Raw genomic sequence first — 15,234 nt, 5'->3', positions numbered from 1 at the left:
ATTGGAAAACAACAGCAGAAATGTCTTTGGTTTACGCTACTCACAGTGCCAAAACCTGGTTCCCTCATTCCCTGACCGGGAATCGAACCCCGGCCGCTGCGGTGAGAGCGCCGAATCCTAGCCACTAGACCATCAGGGACCCACAAGCAGTGCACACGGTACAGGTTGCAAGACTGTGGTAAACTCATTCCTAACTGGCAAATTAATTGGCATAGTGCATTGTACTGAAGTTGTGAACATTTTAGCCTTAGATGAAAGCAATTGTGCGCATCTGGAGAATGAATCCAAGCAAGCACAAGTTTCACGCTTTAGACTTCTCTCTTATTTCAGGGAGAAATAGAAAGATTCCTGAGTAAGAGTGAGTGTGTCATAGCCCTGCAAGAAAAACAGTTGATAGATGACTAAATAAGGGTCTGTCAGGGCATTGGTGGTATAGTGGGGACAATAGCTGCTTGCCAAGCAGTTGACCCGGGTTCGATTCCCGGCCAATGCATTCTCTGCTCCGTGTATAATCAGCTTTCAAATGTACCTTGCTATCTCTACCTCTGCTCAGACAATGGGTGGCTTGTAGGGAAAACACAGTCTCAAGCTAATGCACTCTAGCAACTCTTCAACCAAGGAAGCATGTTTTGCTATGACTCTTCAGTTAAAGTGATGGTCTGTTTTCTCATGTGCATTCTAAGTTCCTCCTCTACAAAGCAAGTGGGGAAGATTAGATTCCACAGTGCCGTACGACACAAAAAACGGGCCACCCTCAAACTCAATCCAAGACGGATGGACGGCCAGCACCTGCCAGATCACCAAATGCTCCAAGTCCGCGGACAAAAACATTTTGTCCGACAATAGACCATGAAATTTCTCTTTTTCCGTATCATTCGTGGATGCCCATGTCATTTAATGACAAATAGCATTTGTCTTTGCTGCTCAAAATGTTATTAAGCACCGTGTTACACATCAAAGTATCAGAAAAACTTGATCATTCTTTTAGTTTTTAAAAGCCACAATGGTCCTAGAGCTGCTGGAAAGAGTTAAGCGAGCCCTTCCCTAAAGAGAAGTAGTAAATCTGCTGGCTGTAAAGTGTTATTTCAAATCAAGTGGTGCGCATAGGATGACTCCTTACAAACCAACGTCCTATTGAATTTGTGACAGGGCTAGATTAAATTGACATTCTAGTCATGTCATTGGAAAACAACAGCAGGAATGTCTTTGGTTTACGTTACTCACAGTGCCAAAACCTGGTTCCCTCATTCCCTGACCGGGAATCGAACCCAGGCCGCGGCGGTGAGAGCGCCGAATCCTAGCCACTAGACCAACAGGGACCCGCAAGCAGTGCACACGGTACAGGTTGCAAGACTGTGGTAAACTCATTCCTAACTGGCAAATTAATTGGCATAGTGCATTGTACTGAAGTTGTGAACATTTTAGCCTTAGATGAAAGCAATTGTGCGCATCTGGAGAATGAATCCAAGCAAGCACAAGTTTCACGCTTTAGACTTCTCTCTTATTTCAGGGAGAAATAGAAAGATTCCTGAGTAAGAGTGAGTGTGTCATAGCCCTGCAAGAAAAACAGTTGATAGATGACTAAATAAGGGTCTGTCAGGGCATTGGTGGTATAGTGGGGAGAATAGCTGCTTGCCAAGCAGTTGACCCGGGTTCGATTCCCGGCCAATGCATTCTCTGCTCCGTGTATAATCAGCTTTCAAATGTACCTTGCTATCTCTACCTCTGTTCAGACAATGGGTGGCTTGTAGAGAAAACACAGTCTCAAGCTAATGCACTCTAGCAACTCTTCAACCAAGGAAGCATGTTTTGCTATGACTCTTCAGTTAAAGTGATGGTCTGTTTTCTCATGTGCATTCTAAAGCCCTATTCGGACGGGACTAGTTCAATGGGGGGACGTATGGTAATGTTGGTTAACCAGACGACGCCAGGGAGAAGAAATGACCAATTCGGACGGGACAAGAAATCCCTGTAATATTCATCTAACATGGGAGGAGTTTTCTTGAATATAAAGCATTCTGCTCCAAAATTATTGTATACAAACGCAGAAGACTTTTTTGTTTGTTTACCTGAATGATAAGTATTACTAAAACGTATTGTACAGTATAACAGAACAGAAGATTTATTCATTTTTGACCTTAATGTAAAGTACTGTTCACCAAAAGTTTTGCTCAGGATACTTATTTTACCTGAATGTAAAGTATAGTTTAAGAAAAGGATTGCACAACGAAACTTAAGTGTCATTTTCTATTTTACACCTAATTGTTTCTCTCTTTAAAAGGATGTGACGACATATTCCGTACTTATTACCGAAGGTCGCATTCGCACGGGATTAGTATTACCTATGTTAGATACTCCGGACCGTTTCACAGGAGGTAGAATTCTCGGCAAAGTTTACCGACATACTCCGCTATCTTTACTGACATGGCGCGTTCGGACGGGACTAGATTTCCCGGTTATTATTACTTTACCCCATGTCCCCCCATTAAACTAGTCCTGTCCGAATAGGGCTTAAGTTCCTCCTCTACAAAGCAAGTGGGGAAGATTAGATTCCACAGTGCCGTACGACACAAAAAACGGGCCTCCCTCAAACTCAATCCAAGACGGATGGACGGCCAGCACCTGCCAGATCACCAAATGCTCCAAGTCCGCTGACATAAACATTTTGTCCGACAATAGACCATGAAATTTCTCTTTTTCCGTATCATTCGTGGATGCCCATGTCATTTAATGACAAATAGCATTTGTCTTTGCTGCTCAAAATGTTATTAAGCACCGTGTTACACATCAAAGTATCAGAAAAACTTGATCATTCTTTTAGTTTTTAAAAGCCACAATGGTCCTAGAGCTGCTGGAAAGAGTTAAGCGAGCCCTTCCCTAAAGAGAAGTAGTAAATCTGCTGGCTGTAAAGTGTTATTTCAAATCAAGTGGTGCGCATAGGATGACTCGTTACAAACCAACGTCCTATTGAATTTGTGACAGGGCTAGATTAAATTGACATTCTAGTCATGTCATTGGAAAACAACAGCAGAAATGTCTTTGGTTTACGCTACTCACAGTGCCAAAACCTGGTTCCCTCATTCCCTGACCGGGAATCGAACCCCGGCCGCTGCGGTGAGAGCGCCGAATCCTAGCCACTAGACCATCAGGGACCCACAAGCAGTGCACACGGTACAGGTTGCAAGACTGTGGTAAACTCATTCCTAACTGGCAAATTAATTGGCATAGTGCATTGTACTGAAGTTGTGAACATTTTAGCCTTAGATGAAAGCAATTGTGCGCATCTGGAGAATGAATCCAAGCAAGCACAAGTTTCACGCTTTAGACTTCTCTCTTATTTCAGGGAGAAATAGAAAGATTCCTGAGTAAGAGTGAGTGTGTCATAGCCCTGCAAGAAAAACAGTTGATAGATGACTAAATAAGGGTCTGTCAGGGCATTGGTGGTATAGTGGGGACAATAGCTGCTTGCCAAGCAGTTGACCCGGGTTCGATTCCCGGCCAATGCATTCTCTGCTCCGTGTATAATCAGCTTTCAAATGTACCTTGCTATCTCTACCTCTGTTCAGACAATGGGTGGCTTGTAGGGAAAACACAGTCTCAAGCTAATGCACTCTAGCAACTCTTCAACCAAGGAAGCATGTTTTGCTATGACTCTTCAGTTAAAGTGATGGTCTGTTTTCTCATGTGCATTCTAAGTTCCTCCTCTACAAAGCAAGTGGGGAAGATTAGATTCCACAGTGCCGTACGACACAAAAAACGGGCCTCCCTCAAACTCAATCCAAGACGGATGGACGGCCAGCACCTGCCAGATCACCAAATGCTCCAAGTCCGCGGACAAAAACATTTTGTCCGACAATAGACCATGAAATTTCTCTTTTTCCGTATCATTCGTGGATGCCCATGTCATTTAATGACAAATAGCATTTGTCTTTGCTGCTCAAAATGTTATTAAGCACCGTGTTACACATCAAAGTATCAGAAAAACTTGATCATTCTTTTAGTTTTTAAAAGCCACAATGGTCCTAGAGCTGCTGGAAAGAGTTAAGCGAGCCCTTCCCTAAAGAGAAGTAGTAAATCTGCTGGCTGTAAAGTGTTATTTCAAATCAAGTGGTGCGCATAGGATGACTCCTTACAAACCAACGTCCTATTGAATTTGTGACAGGGCTAGATTAAATTGACATTCTAGTCATGTCATTGGAAAACAACAGCAGGAATGTCTTTGGTTTACGTTACTCACAGTGCCAAAACCTGGTTCCCTCATTCCCTGACCGGGAATCGAACCCCGGCCGCGGCGGTGAGAGCGCCGAATCCTAGCCACTAGACCATCAGGGACCCGCAAGCAGTGCAAACGGTACAGGTTGCAAGACTGTGGTAAACTCCTTCCTAACTGGCAAATTAATTGGCATAGTGCATTGTACTGAAGTTGTGAACATTTTAGCCTTAGATGAAAGCAATTGTGCGCATCTGGAGAATGAATCCAAGCAAGCACAAGTTTCACGCTTTAGACTTCTCTCTTATTTCAGGGAGAAATAGAAAGATTCCTGAGTAAGAGTGAGTGTGTCATAGCCCTGCAAGAAAAACAGTTGATAGATGACTAAATAAGGGTCTGTCAGGGCATTGGTGGTATAGTGGGGAGAATAGCTGCTTGCCAAGCAGTTGACCCGGGTTCGATTCCCGGCCAATGCATTCTCTGCTCCGTGTATAATCAGCTTTCAAATGTACCTTGCTATCTCTACCTCTGCTCAGACAATGGGTGGCTTGTAGGGAAAACACAGTCTCAAGCTAATGCACTCTAGCAACTCTTCAACCAAGGAAGCATGTTTTGCTATGACTCTTCAGTTAAAGTGATGGTCTGTTTTCTCATGTGCATTCTAAGTTCCTCCTCTACAAAGCAAGTGGGGAAGATTAGATTCCACAGTGCCGTACGACACAAAAAACGGGCCACCCTCAAACTCAATCCAAGACGGATGGACGGCCAGCACCTGCCAGATCACCAAATGCTCCAAGTCCGCGGACAAAAACATTTTGTCCGACAATAGACCATGAAATTTCTCTTTTTCCGTATCATTCGTGGATGCCCATGTCATTTAATGACAAATAGCATTTGTCTTTGCTGCTCAAAATGTTATTAAGCACCGTGTTACACATCAAAGTATCAGAAAAACTTGATCATTCTTTTAGTTTTTAAAAGCCACAATGGTCCTAGAGCTGCTGGAAAGAGTTAAGCGAGCCCTTCCCTAAAGAGAAGTAGTAAATCTGCTGGCTGTAAAGTGTTATTTCAAATCAAGTGGTGCGCATAGGATGACTCCTTACAAACCAACGTCCTATTGAATTTGTGACAGGGCTAGATTAAATTGACATTCTAGTCATGTCATTGGAAAACAACAGCAGAAATGTCTTTGGTTTACGCTACTCACAGTGCCAAAACCTGGTTCCCTCATTCCCTGACCGGGAATCGAACCCGGGCCGCGGCGGTGAGAGCGCCTAATCCTAGCCACTAGACCATCAGGGACCCGCAAGCAGTGCACACGGTACAGGTTGCAAGACTGTGGTAAACTCATTCCTAACTGGCAAATTAATTGGCATAGTGCATTGTACTGAAGTTGTGAACATTTTAGCCTTAGATGAAAGCAATTGTGCGCATCTGGAGAATGAATCCAAGCAAGCACAAGTTTCACGCTTTAGACTTTTCTCTTATTTCAGGGAGAAATAGAAAGATTCCTGAGTAAGAGTGAGTGTGTCATAGCCCTGCAAGAAAAACAGTTGATAGATGACTAAATAAGCGTCTGTCAGGGCATTGGTGGTATAGTGGGGAGAATAGCTGCTTGCCAAGCAGTTGACCTGGTTTCGATTCCCGGCCAATGCATTCTCTGCTCCGTGTATAATCAGCTTTCAAATGTACCTTGCTATCTCTACCTCTGTTCAGACAATGGGTGGCTTGTAGGGAAAACACAGTCTCAAGCTAATGCACTCTAGCAACTCTTCAACCAAGGACGCATGTTTTGCTATGACTCTTCAGTTAAAGTGATGGTCTGTTTTCTCATGTGCATTCTAAGTTCCTCCTCTACAAAGCAAGTGGGGAAGATTAGATTCCACAGTGCTGTACGACACAAAAAACGGGCCTCCCTCAAACTCAATCCAAGACGGATGGACGGCCAGCACCTGCCAGATCACCAAATGCTCCAAGTCCGCGGACAAAAACATTTTGTCCGACAATAGACCATGAAATTTCTCTTTTTCCGTATCATTCGTGGATGCCCATGTCATTTAATGACAAATAGCATTTGTCTTTGCTGCTCAAAATGTTATTAAGCACCGTGTTACACATCAAAGTATCAGAAAAACTTGATCATTCTTTTAGTTTTTAAAAGCCACAATGGTCCTAGAGCTGCTGGAAAGAGTTAAGTGAGCCCTTCCCTAAAGAGAAGTAGTAAATCTGCTGGCTGTAAAGTGTTATTTCAAATCAAGTGGTGCGCATAGGATGACTCCTTACAAACCAACGTCCTATTGAATTTGTGACGGCTAGATTAAATTGACATTCTAGTCATGTCATTGGAAAACAACAGCAGAAATGTCTTTGGTTTACGCTACTCACAGTGCCAAAACCTGGTTCCCTCATTCCCTGACCGGGAATCGAACCCAGGCCGCGGCGGTGAGAGCGCCGAATCCTAGCCACTAGACCATCAGGGACCCGCAAGCAGTGCACACGGTACAGGTTGCAAGACTGTGGTAAACTCATTCCTAACTGGCAAATTAATTGGCATAGTGCATTGTACTGAAGTTGTGAACATTTTAGCCTTAGATGAAAGCAATTGTGCGCATCTGGAGAATGAATCCAAGCAAGCACAAGTTTCACGCTTTAGACTTCTCTCTTATTTCAGGGAGAAATAGAAAGATTCCTGAGTAAGAGTGAGTGTGTCATAGCCCTGCAAGAAAAACAGTTGATAGATGACTAAATAAGGGTCTGTCAGGGCATTGGTGGTATAGTGGGGAGAATAGCTGCTTGCCAAGCAGTTGACCCGGGTTCGATTCCCGGCCAATGCATTCTCTGCTCCGTGTATAATCAGCTTTCAAATGTACCTTGCTATCTCTACCTCTGCTCAGACAATGGGTGGCTTGTAGGGAAAACACAGTCTCAAGCTAATGCACTCTAGCAACTCTTCAACCAAGGAAGCATGTTTTGCTATGACTCTTCAGTTAAAGTGATGGTCTGTTTTCTCATGTGCATTCTAAGTTCCTCCTCTACAAAGCAAGTGGGGAAGATTAGATTCCACAGTGCCGTACGACACAAAAAACGGGCCACCCTCAAACTCAATCCAAGACGGATGGACGGCCAGCACCTGCCAGATCACCAAATGCTCCAAGTCCGCGGACAAAAACATTTTGTCCGACAATAGACCATGAAATTTCTCTTTTTCCGTATCATTCGTGGATGCCCATGTCATTTAATGACAAATAGCATTTGTCTTTGCTGCTCAAAATGTTATTAAGCACCGTGTTACACATCAAAGTATCAGAAAAACTTGATCATTCTTTTAGTTTTTAAAAGCCACAATGGTCCTAGAGCTGCTGGAAAGAGTTAAGCGAGCCCTTCCCTAAAGAGAAGTAGTAAATCTGCTGGCTGTAAAGTGTTATTTCAAATCAAGTGGTGCGCATAGGATGACTCCTTACAAACCAACGTCCTATTGAATTTGTGACAGGGCTAGATTAAATTGACATTCTAGTCATGTCATTGGAAAACAACAGCAGAAATGTCTTTGGTTTACGCTACTCACAGTGCCAAAACCTGGTTCCCTCATTCCCTGACCGGGAATCGAACCCAGGCCGCGGCGGTGAGAGCGCCGAATCCTAGCCACTAGACCATCAGGGACCCGCAAGCAGTGCACACGGTACAGGTTGCAAGACTGTGGTAAACTCATTCCTAACTGGCAAATTAATTGGCATAGTGCATTGTACTGAAGTTGTGAACATTTTAGCCTTAGATGAAAGCAATTGTGCGCATCTGGAGAATGAATCCAAGCAAGCACAAGTTTCACGCTTTAGACTTTTCTCTTATTTCAGGGAGAAATAGAAAGATTCCTGAGTAAGAGTGAGTGTGTCATAGCCCTGCAAGAAAAACAGTTGATAGATGACTAAATAAGCGTCTGTCAGGGCATTGGTGGTATAGTGGGGAGAATAGCTGCTTGCCAAGCAGTTGACCTGGTTTCGATTCCCGGCCAATGCATTCTCTGCTCCGTGTATAATCAGCTTTCAAATGTACCTTGCTATCTCTACCTCTGTTCAGACAATGGGTGGCTTGTAGGGAAAACACAGTCTCAAGCTAATGCACTCTAGCAACTCTTCAACCAAGGACGCATGTTTTGCTATGACTCTTCAGTTAAAGTGATGGTCTGTTTTCTCATGTGCATTCTAAGTTCCTCCTCTACAAAGCAAGTGGGGAAGATTAGATTCCACAGTGCTGTACGACACAAAAAACGGGCCTCCCTCAAACTCAATCCAAGACGGATGGACGGCCAGCACCTGCCAGATCACCAAATGCTCCAAGTCCGCGGACAAAAACATTTTGTCCGACAATAGACCATGAAATTTCTCTTTTTCCGTATCATTCGTGGATGCCCATGTCATTTAATGACAAATAGCATTTGTCTTTGCTGCTCAAAATGTTATTAAGCACCGTGTTACACATCAAAGTATCAGAAAAACTTGATCATTCTTTTAGTTTTTAAAAGCCACAATGGTCCTAGAGCTGCTGGAAAGAGTTAAGTGAGCCCTTCCCTAAAGAGAAGTAGTAAATCTGCTGGCTGTAAAGTGTTATTTCAAATCAAGTGGTGCGCATAGGATGACTCCTTACAAACCAACGTCCTATTGAATTTGTGACGGCTAGATTAAATTGACATTCTAGTCATGTCATTGGAAAACAACAGCAGAAATGTCTTTGGTTTACGCTACTCACAGTGCCAAAACCTGGTTCCCTCATTCCCTGACCGGGAATCGAACCCAGGCCGCGGCGGTGAGAGCGCCGAATCCTAGCCACTAGACCATCAGGGACCCGCAAGCAGTGCACACGGTACAGGTTGCAAGACTGTGGTAAACTCATTCCTAACTGGCAAATTAATTGGCATAGTGCATTGTACTGAAGTTGTGAACATTTTAGCCTTAGATGAAAGCAATTGTGCGCATCTGGAGAATGAATCCAAGCAAGCACAAGTTTCACGCTTTAGACTTCTCTCTTATTTCAGGGAGAAATAGAAAGATTCCTGAGTAAGAGTGAGTGTGTCATAGCCCTGCAAGAAAAACAGTTGATAGATGACTAAATAAGGGTCTGTCAGGGCATTGGTGGTATAGTGGGGAGAATAGCTGCTTGCCAAGCAGTTGACCCGGGTTCGATTCCCGGCCAATGCATTCTCTGCTCCGTGTATAATCAGCTTTCAAATGTACCTTGCTATCTCTACCTCTGCTCAGACAATGGGTGGCTTGTAGGGAAAACACAGTCTCAAGCTAATGCACTCTAGCAACTCTTCAACCAAGGAAGCATGTTTTGCTATGACTCTTCAGTTAAAGTGATGGTCTGTTTTCTCATGTGCATTCTAAGTTCCTCCTCTACAAAGCAAGTGGGGAAGATTAGATTCCACAGTGCCGTACGACACAAAAAACGGGCCACCCTCAAACTCAATCCAAGACGGATGGACGGCCAGCACCTGCCAGATCACCAAATGCTCCAAGTCCGCGGACAAAAACATTTTGTCCGACAATAGACCATGAAATTTCTCTTTTTCCGTATCATTCGTGGATGCCCATGTCATTTAATGACAAATAGCATTTGTCTTTGCTGCTCAAAATGTTATTAAGCACCGTGTTACACATCAAAGTATCAGAAAAACTTGATCATTCTTTTAGTTTTTAAAAGCCACAATGGTCCTAGAGCTGCTGGAAAGAGTTAAGCGAGCCCTTCCCTAAAGAGAAGTAGTAAATCTGCTGGCTGTAAAGTGTTATTTCAAATCAAGTGGTGCGCATAGGATGACTCCTTACAAACCAACGTCCTATTGAATTTGTGACAGGGCTAGATTAAATTGACATTCTAGTCATGTCATTGGAAAACAACAGCAGAAATGTCTTTGGTTTACGCTACTCACAGTGCCAAAACCTGGTTCCCTCATTCCCTGACCGGGAATCGAACCCAGGCCGCGGCGGTGAGAGCGCCGAATCCTAGCCACTAGACCATCAGGGACCCGCAAGCAGTGCACACGGTACAGGTTGCAAGACTGTGGTAAACTCATTCCTAACTGGCAAATTAATTGGCATAGTGCATTGTACTGAAGTTGTGAACATTTTAGCCTTAGATGAAAGCAATTGTGCGCATCTGGAGAATGAATCCAAGCAAGCACAAGTTTCACGCTTTAGACTTTTCTCTTATTTCAGGGAGAAATAGAAAGATTCCTGAGTAAGAGTGAGTGTGTCATAGCCCTGCAAGAAAAACAGTTGATAGATGACTAAATAAGCGTCTGTCAGGGCATTGGTGGTATAGTGGGGAGAATAGCTGCTTGCCAAGCAGTTGACCTGGGTTCGATTCCCGGCCAATGCATTCTCTGCTCCTTGTATAATCAGCTTTCAAATGTACCTTGCTATCTCTACCTCTGTTCAGACAATGGGTGGCTTGTAGGGAAAACACAGTCTCAAGCTAATGCACTCTAGCAACTCTTCAACCAAGGACGCATGTTTTGCTATGACTCTTCAGTTAAAGTGATGGTCTGTTTTCTCATGTGCATTCTAAGTTCCTCCTCTACAAAGCAAGTGGGGAAGATTAGATTCCACAGTGCCGTACGACACAAAAAACGGGCCTCCCTCAAACTCAATCCAAGACGGATGGACGGCCAGCACCTGCCAGATCACCAAATGCTCCAAGTCCGCGGACAAAAACATTTTGTCCGACAATAGACCATGAAATTTCTCTTTTTCCGTATCATTCGTGGATGCCCATGTCATTTAATGACAAATAGCATTTGTCTTTGCTGCTCAAAATGTTATTAAGCACCGTGTTACACATCAAAGTATCAGAAAAACTTGATCATTCTTTTAGTTTTTAAAAGCCACAATGGTCCTAGAGCTGCTGGAAAGAGTTAAGTGAGCCCTTCCCTAAAGAGAAGTAGTAAATCTGCTGGCTGTAAAGTGTTATTTCAAATCAAGTGGTGCGCATAGGATGACTCCTTACAAACCAACGTCCTATTGAATTTGTGACAGGGCTAGATTAAATTGACATTCTAGTCATGTCATTGGAAAACAACAGCAGAAATGTCTTTGGTTTACGCTACTCACAGTGCCAAAACCTGGTTCCCTCATTCCCTGACCGGGAATCGAACCCAGGCCGCGGCGGTGAGAGCGCCGAATCCTAGCCACTAGACCATCAGGGACCCGCAAGCAGTGCACACGGTACAGGTTGCAAGACTGTGGTAAACTCATTCCTAACTGGCAAATTAATTGGCATAGTGCATTGTACTAGCCTGATAAACCAGCCTAAATGGATTGGATGTCTAATTTAGTCTGGCCCCGATCAATGGATACAACGGAACATTGTTGATGAGCACAACCCGTTGTCTTTCTAACCGTGTCTGTGCCTATAGGCCAACGCTCTGACCAATCAGCGCAACTGACTGTGACGTAGTAAGCGCGACAGAAAGCTTTGGTGGAAGGGGACTGTATGTAAACAAGTGAAGCAACTTCAGCATGGCTGACTTTTGTTGTCGCTTGTGCCAAAAAGACATGCGAGTTGCCGGTGTACTACAACACTTTACAAAACTGTTCCAAAGTGCAACTAAAGCTTTGTCGGTTTCGGAAAGGTTGCAGAAAATTGGAGTGAACGTCTCGAATACACCGAGGAAGCCCAATCGAGTCTGCCGAGCGTGTACAACGGTGTTAAACAGACTTGAAAGAGATCTTCCTATTTATTGGAGGTGGATTGCAAACGAGGTCGAAGAAGGTGCCTCCGCAGAATCAACAGGTGCTGAAAAGCGAGCTCGGGAGCCTACTCCCTCGAAAACGCCGAGAGACTTGAAGAAGCTCCGCCACAGTACCGAAAAGCCAGAGGGACCTGTCGCTGTTCTGCTCTGTCGTCACTCCCTCAAAACCCCGCCCCAGAACCCTCTGGCCCGCCCGCGTTGATTCAAAATACATCTCTGCGTTGTGATTGGTTTAGTTGCCATCTGCCAGATTCAGGGCAGTATTTTCAAAATGACAAGTGGATCGAGGCCAGACCCAACCGCAGGCAAAACATTTTGCCGTCCAGCAGTTGGCGCTGGTTTTCCAGGCTAGCATTGTACTGAAGTTGTGAACATTTTAGCCTTAGATGAAAGCAATTGTGCGCATCTGGAGAATGAATCCAAGCAAGCACAAGTTTCACGCTTTAGACTTTTCTCTTATTTCAGGGAGAAATAGAAAGATTCCTGAGTAAGAGTGAGTGTGTCATAGCCCTGCAAGAAAAACAGTTGATAGATGACTAAATAAGCGTCTGTCAGGGCATTGGTGGTATAGTGGGGAGAATAGCTGCTTGCCAAGCAGTTGACCTGGGTTCGATTCCCAGCCAATGCATTCTCTGCTCCGTGTATAATCAGCTTTCAAATGTACCTTGCTATCTCTACCTCTGTTCAGACAATGGGTGGCTTGTAGGGAAAACACAGTCTCAAGCTAATGCACTCTAGCAACTCTTCAACCAAGGACGCATGTTTTGCTATGACTCTTCAGTTAAAGTGATGGTCTGTTTTCTCATGTGCATTCTAAGTTCCTCCTCTACAAAGCAAGTGGGGAAGATTAGATTCCACAGTGCCGTACGACACAAAAAATGGGCCTCCCTCAAACTCAATCCAAGACGGATGGACGGCCAGCACCTGCCAGATCACCAAATGCTCCAAGTCCGCGGACAAAAACATTTTGTCCGACAATAGACCATGAAATTTCTCTTTTTCCGTATCATTCGTGGATGCCCATGTCATTTAATGACAAATAGCATTTGTCTTTGCTGCTCAAAATGTTATTAAGCACCGTGTTACACATCAAAGTATCAGAAAAACTTGATCATTCTTTTAGTTTTTAAAAGCCACAATGGTCCTAGAGCTGCTGGAAAGAGTTAAGTGAGCCCTTCCCTAAAGAGAAGTAGTAAATCTGCTGGCTGTAAAGTGTTATTTCAAATCAAGTGGTGCGCATAGGATGACTCCTTACAAACCAACGTCCTATTGAATTTGTGACGGCTAGATTAAATTGACATTCTAGTCATGTCATTGGAAAACAACAGCAGAAATGTCTTTGGTTTACGCTACTCACAGTGCCAAAACCTGGTTCCCTCATTCCCTGACCGGGAATCGAACCCAGGCCGCGGCGGTGAGAGCGCCGAATCCTAGCCACTAGACCATCAGGGACCCGCAAGCAGTGCACACGGTACAGGTTGCAAGACTGTGGTAAACTCATTCCTAACTGGCAAATTAATTGGCATAGTGCATTGTACTAGCCTGATAAACCAGCCTAAATGGATTGGATGTCTAATTTAGTCTGGCCCCGATCAATGGATACAACGGAACATTGTTGATGAGCACAACCCGTTGTCTTTCTAACCGTGTCTGTGCCTATAGGCCAACGCTCTGACCAATCAGCGCAACTGACTGTGACGTAGTAAGCGCGACAGAAAGCTTTGGTGGAAGGGGACTGTATGTAAACAAGTGAAGCAACTTCAGCATGGCTGACTTTTGTTGTCGCTTGTGCCAAAAAGACATGCGAGTTGCCGGTGTACTACAACACTTTACAAAACTGTTCCAAAGTGCAACTAAAGCTTTGTCGGTTTCGGAAAGGTTGCAGAAAATTGGAGTGAACGTCTCGAATACACCGAGGAAGCCCAATCGAGTCTGCCGAGCGTGTACAACGGTGTTAAACAGACTTGAAAGAGATCTTCCTATTTATTGGAGGTGGATTGCAAACGAGGTCGAAGAAGGTGCCTCCGCAGAATCAACAGGTGCTGAAAAGCGAGCTCGGGAGCCTACTCCCTCGAAAACGCCGAGAGACTTGAAGAAGCTCCGCCACAGTACCGAAAAGCCAGAGGGACCTGTCGCTGTTCTGCTCTGTCGTCACTCCCTCAAAACCCCGCCCCAGAACCCTCTGGCCCGCCCGCGTTGATTCAAAACACATCTCTGCGTTGTGATTGGTTTAGTTGCCATCTGCCAGATTCAGGGCAGTATTTTCAAAATGACAAGTGGATCGAGGCCAGACCCAACCGCAGGCAAAACATTTTGCCGTCCAGCAGTTGGCGCTGGTTTTCCAGGCTAGCATTGTACTGAAGTTGTGAACATTTTAGCCTTAGATGAAAGCAATTGTGCGCATCTGGAGAATGAATCCAAGCAAGCACAAGTTTCACGCTTTAGACTTTTCTCTTATTTCAGGGAGAAATAGAAAGATTCCTGAGTAAGAGTGAGTGTGTCATAGCCCTGCAAGAAAAACAGTTGATAGATGACTAAATAAGCGTCTGTCAGGGCATTGGTGGTATAGTGGGGAGAATAGCTGCTTGCCAAGCAGTTGACCTGGGTTCGATTCCCAGCCAATGCATTCTCTGCTCCGTGTATAATCAGCTTTCAAATGTACCTTGCTATCTCTACCTCTGTTCAGACAATGGGTGGCTTGTAGGGAAAACACAGTCTCAAGCTAATGCACTCTAGCAACTCTTCAACCAAGGACGCATGTTTTGCTATGACTCTTCAGTTAAAGTGATGGTCTGTTTTCTCATGTGCATTCTAAGTTCCTCCTCTACAAAGCAAGTGGGGAAGATTAGATTCCACAGTGCCGTACGACACAAAAAACGGGCCTCCCTCAAACTCAATCCAAGACGGATGGACGGCCAGCACCTGCCAGATCACCAAATGCTCCAAGTCCGCGGACAAAAACATTTTGTCCGACAATAGACCATGAAATTTCTCTTTTTCCGTATCATTCGTGGATGCCCATGTCATTTAATGACAAATAGCATTTGTCTTTGCTGCTCAAAATGTTATTAAGCACCGTGTTACACATCAAAGTATCAGAAAAACTTGATCATTCTTTTAGTTTTTAAAAGCCACAATGGTCCTAGAGCTGCTGGAAAGAGTTAAGCGAGCCCTTCCCTAAAGAGAAGTAGTAAATCTGCTGGCTGTAAAGTGTTATTTCAAATCAAGTGGTGCGCATAGGATGACTCCTTACAAACCAACGTCCTATTGAATTTGTGAC

At 44.3% G+C, this 15,234-nt stretch overlaps 14 non-coding genes across 14 annotated transcripts; 7 read left to right on the top strand and 7 right to left on the bottom strand.

The window, feature by feature from the left end:
* The first annotated feature begins 1,601 nt into the window (after nucleotides 1-1,601).
* Nucleotides 1,602-1,673, top strand: trnag-gcc (transfer RNA glycine (anticodon GCC)). The gene has a single exon. It is a non-coding gene; the product is annotated as a tRNA-Gly (tRNA).
* Nucleotides 1,674-4,614: 2,941 nt separating this feature from the next.
* Nucleotides 4,615-4,686, top strand: trnag-gcc (transfer RNA glycine (anticodon GCC)). The gene has a single exon. It is a non-coding gene; the product is annotated as a tRNA-Gly (tRNA).
* A 754-nt stretch (nucleotides 4,687-5,440) lies between these two features.
* Nucleotides 5,441-5,512, bottom strand: trnae-cuc (transfer RNA glutamic acid (anticodon CUC)). Its single transcript has one exon. It is a non-coding gene; the product is annotated as a tRNA-Glu (tRNA).
* A 1,106-nt stretch (nucleotides 5,513-6,618) lies between these two features.
* Nucleotides 6,619-6,690, bottom strand: trnae-cuc (transfer RNA glutamic acid (anticodon CUC)). Its single transcript has one exon. It is a non-coding gene; the product is annotated as a tRNA-Glu (tRNA).
* A 282-nt stretch (nucleotides 6,691-6,972) lies between these two features.
* trnag-gcc (transfer RNA glycine (anticodon GCC)) lies at nucleotides 6,973-7,044 on the top strand. The gene has a single exon. It is a non-coding gene; the product is annotated as a tRNA-Gly (tRNA).
* A 754-nt stretch (nucleotides 7,045-7,798) lies between these two features.
* trnae-cuc (transfer RNA glutamic acid (anticodon CUC)) lies at nucleotides 7,799-7,870 on the bottom strand. Its single transcript has one exon. It is a non-coding gene; the product is annotated as a tRNA-Glu (tRNA).
* Nucleotides 7,871-8,976: 1,106 nt separating this feature from the next.
* On the bottom strand, nucleotides 8,977-9,048 carry trnae-cuc (transfer RNA glutamic acid (anticodon CUC)). The gene has a single exon. It is a non-coding gene; the product is annotated as a tRNA-Glu (tRNA).
* A 282-nt stretch (nucleotides 9,049-9,330) lies between these two features.
* Nucleotides 9,331-9,402, top strand: trnag-gcc (transfer RNA glycine (anticodon GCC)). Its single transcript has one exon. It is a non-coding gene; the product is annotated as a tRNA-Gly (tRNA).
* A 754-nt stretch (nucleotides 9,403-10,156) lies between these two features.
* On the bottom strand, nucleotides 10,157-10,228 carry trnae-cuc (transfer RNA glutamic acid (anticodon CUC)). Its single transcript has one exon. It is a non-coding gene; the product is annotated as a tRNA-Glu (tRNA).
* Nucleotides 10,229-10,510: 282 nt separating this feature from the next.
* On the top strand, nucleotides 10,511-10,582 carry trnag-gcc (transfer RNA glycine (anticodon GCC)). Its single transcript has one exon. It is a non-coding gene; the product is annotated as a tRNA-Gly (tRNA).
* A 754-nt stretch (nucleotides 10,583-11,336) lies between these two features.
* Nucleotides 11,337-11,408, bottom strand: trnae-cuc (transfer RNA glutamic acid (anticodon CUC)). The gene has a single exon. It is a non-coding gene; the product is annotated as a tRNA-Glu (tRNA).
* Nucleotides 11,409-12,510: 1,102 nt separating this feature from the next.
* On the top strand, nucleotides 12,511-12,582 carry trnag-gcc (transfer RNA glycine (anticodon GCC)). The gene has a single exon. It is a non-coding gene; the product is annotated as a tRNA-Gly (tRNA).
* A 752-nt stretch (nucleotides 12,583-13,334) lies between these two features.
* trnae-cuc (transfer RNA glutamic acid (anticodon CUC)) lies at nucleotides 13,335-13,406 on the bottom strand. Its single transcript has one exon. It is a non-coding gene; the product is annotated as a tRNA-Glu (tRNA).
* Nucleotides 13,407-14,508: 1,102 nt separating this feature from the next.
* Nucleotides 14,509-14,580, top strand: trnag-gcc (transfer RNA glycine (anticodon GCC)). Its single transcript has one exon. It is a non-coding gene; the product is annotated as a tRNA-Gly (tRNA).
* Nucleotides 14,581-15,234: the final 654 nt, after the last annotated feature.

The sequence above is a fragment of the Odontesthes bonariensis genome, chromosome 8 (assembly GCF_027942865.1).
Source record: "Odontesthes bonariensis isolate fOdoBon6 chromosome 8, fOdoBon6.hap1, whole genome shotgun sequence".
NCBI lineage: Eukaryota > Metazoa > Chordata > Actinopteri > Atheriniformes > Atherinopsidae > Odontesthes > Odontesthes bonariensis.
The sequence above is the reverse complement of the archived record's forward strand: the minus strand, read 5'-3'. Positions and strand labels throughout refer to the sequence as shown.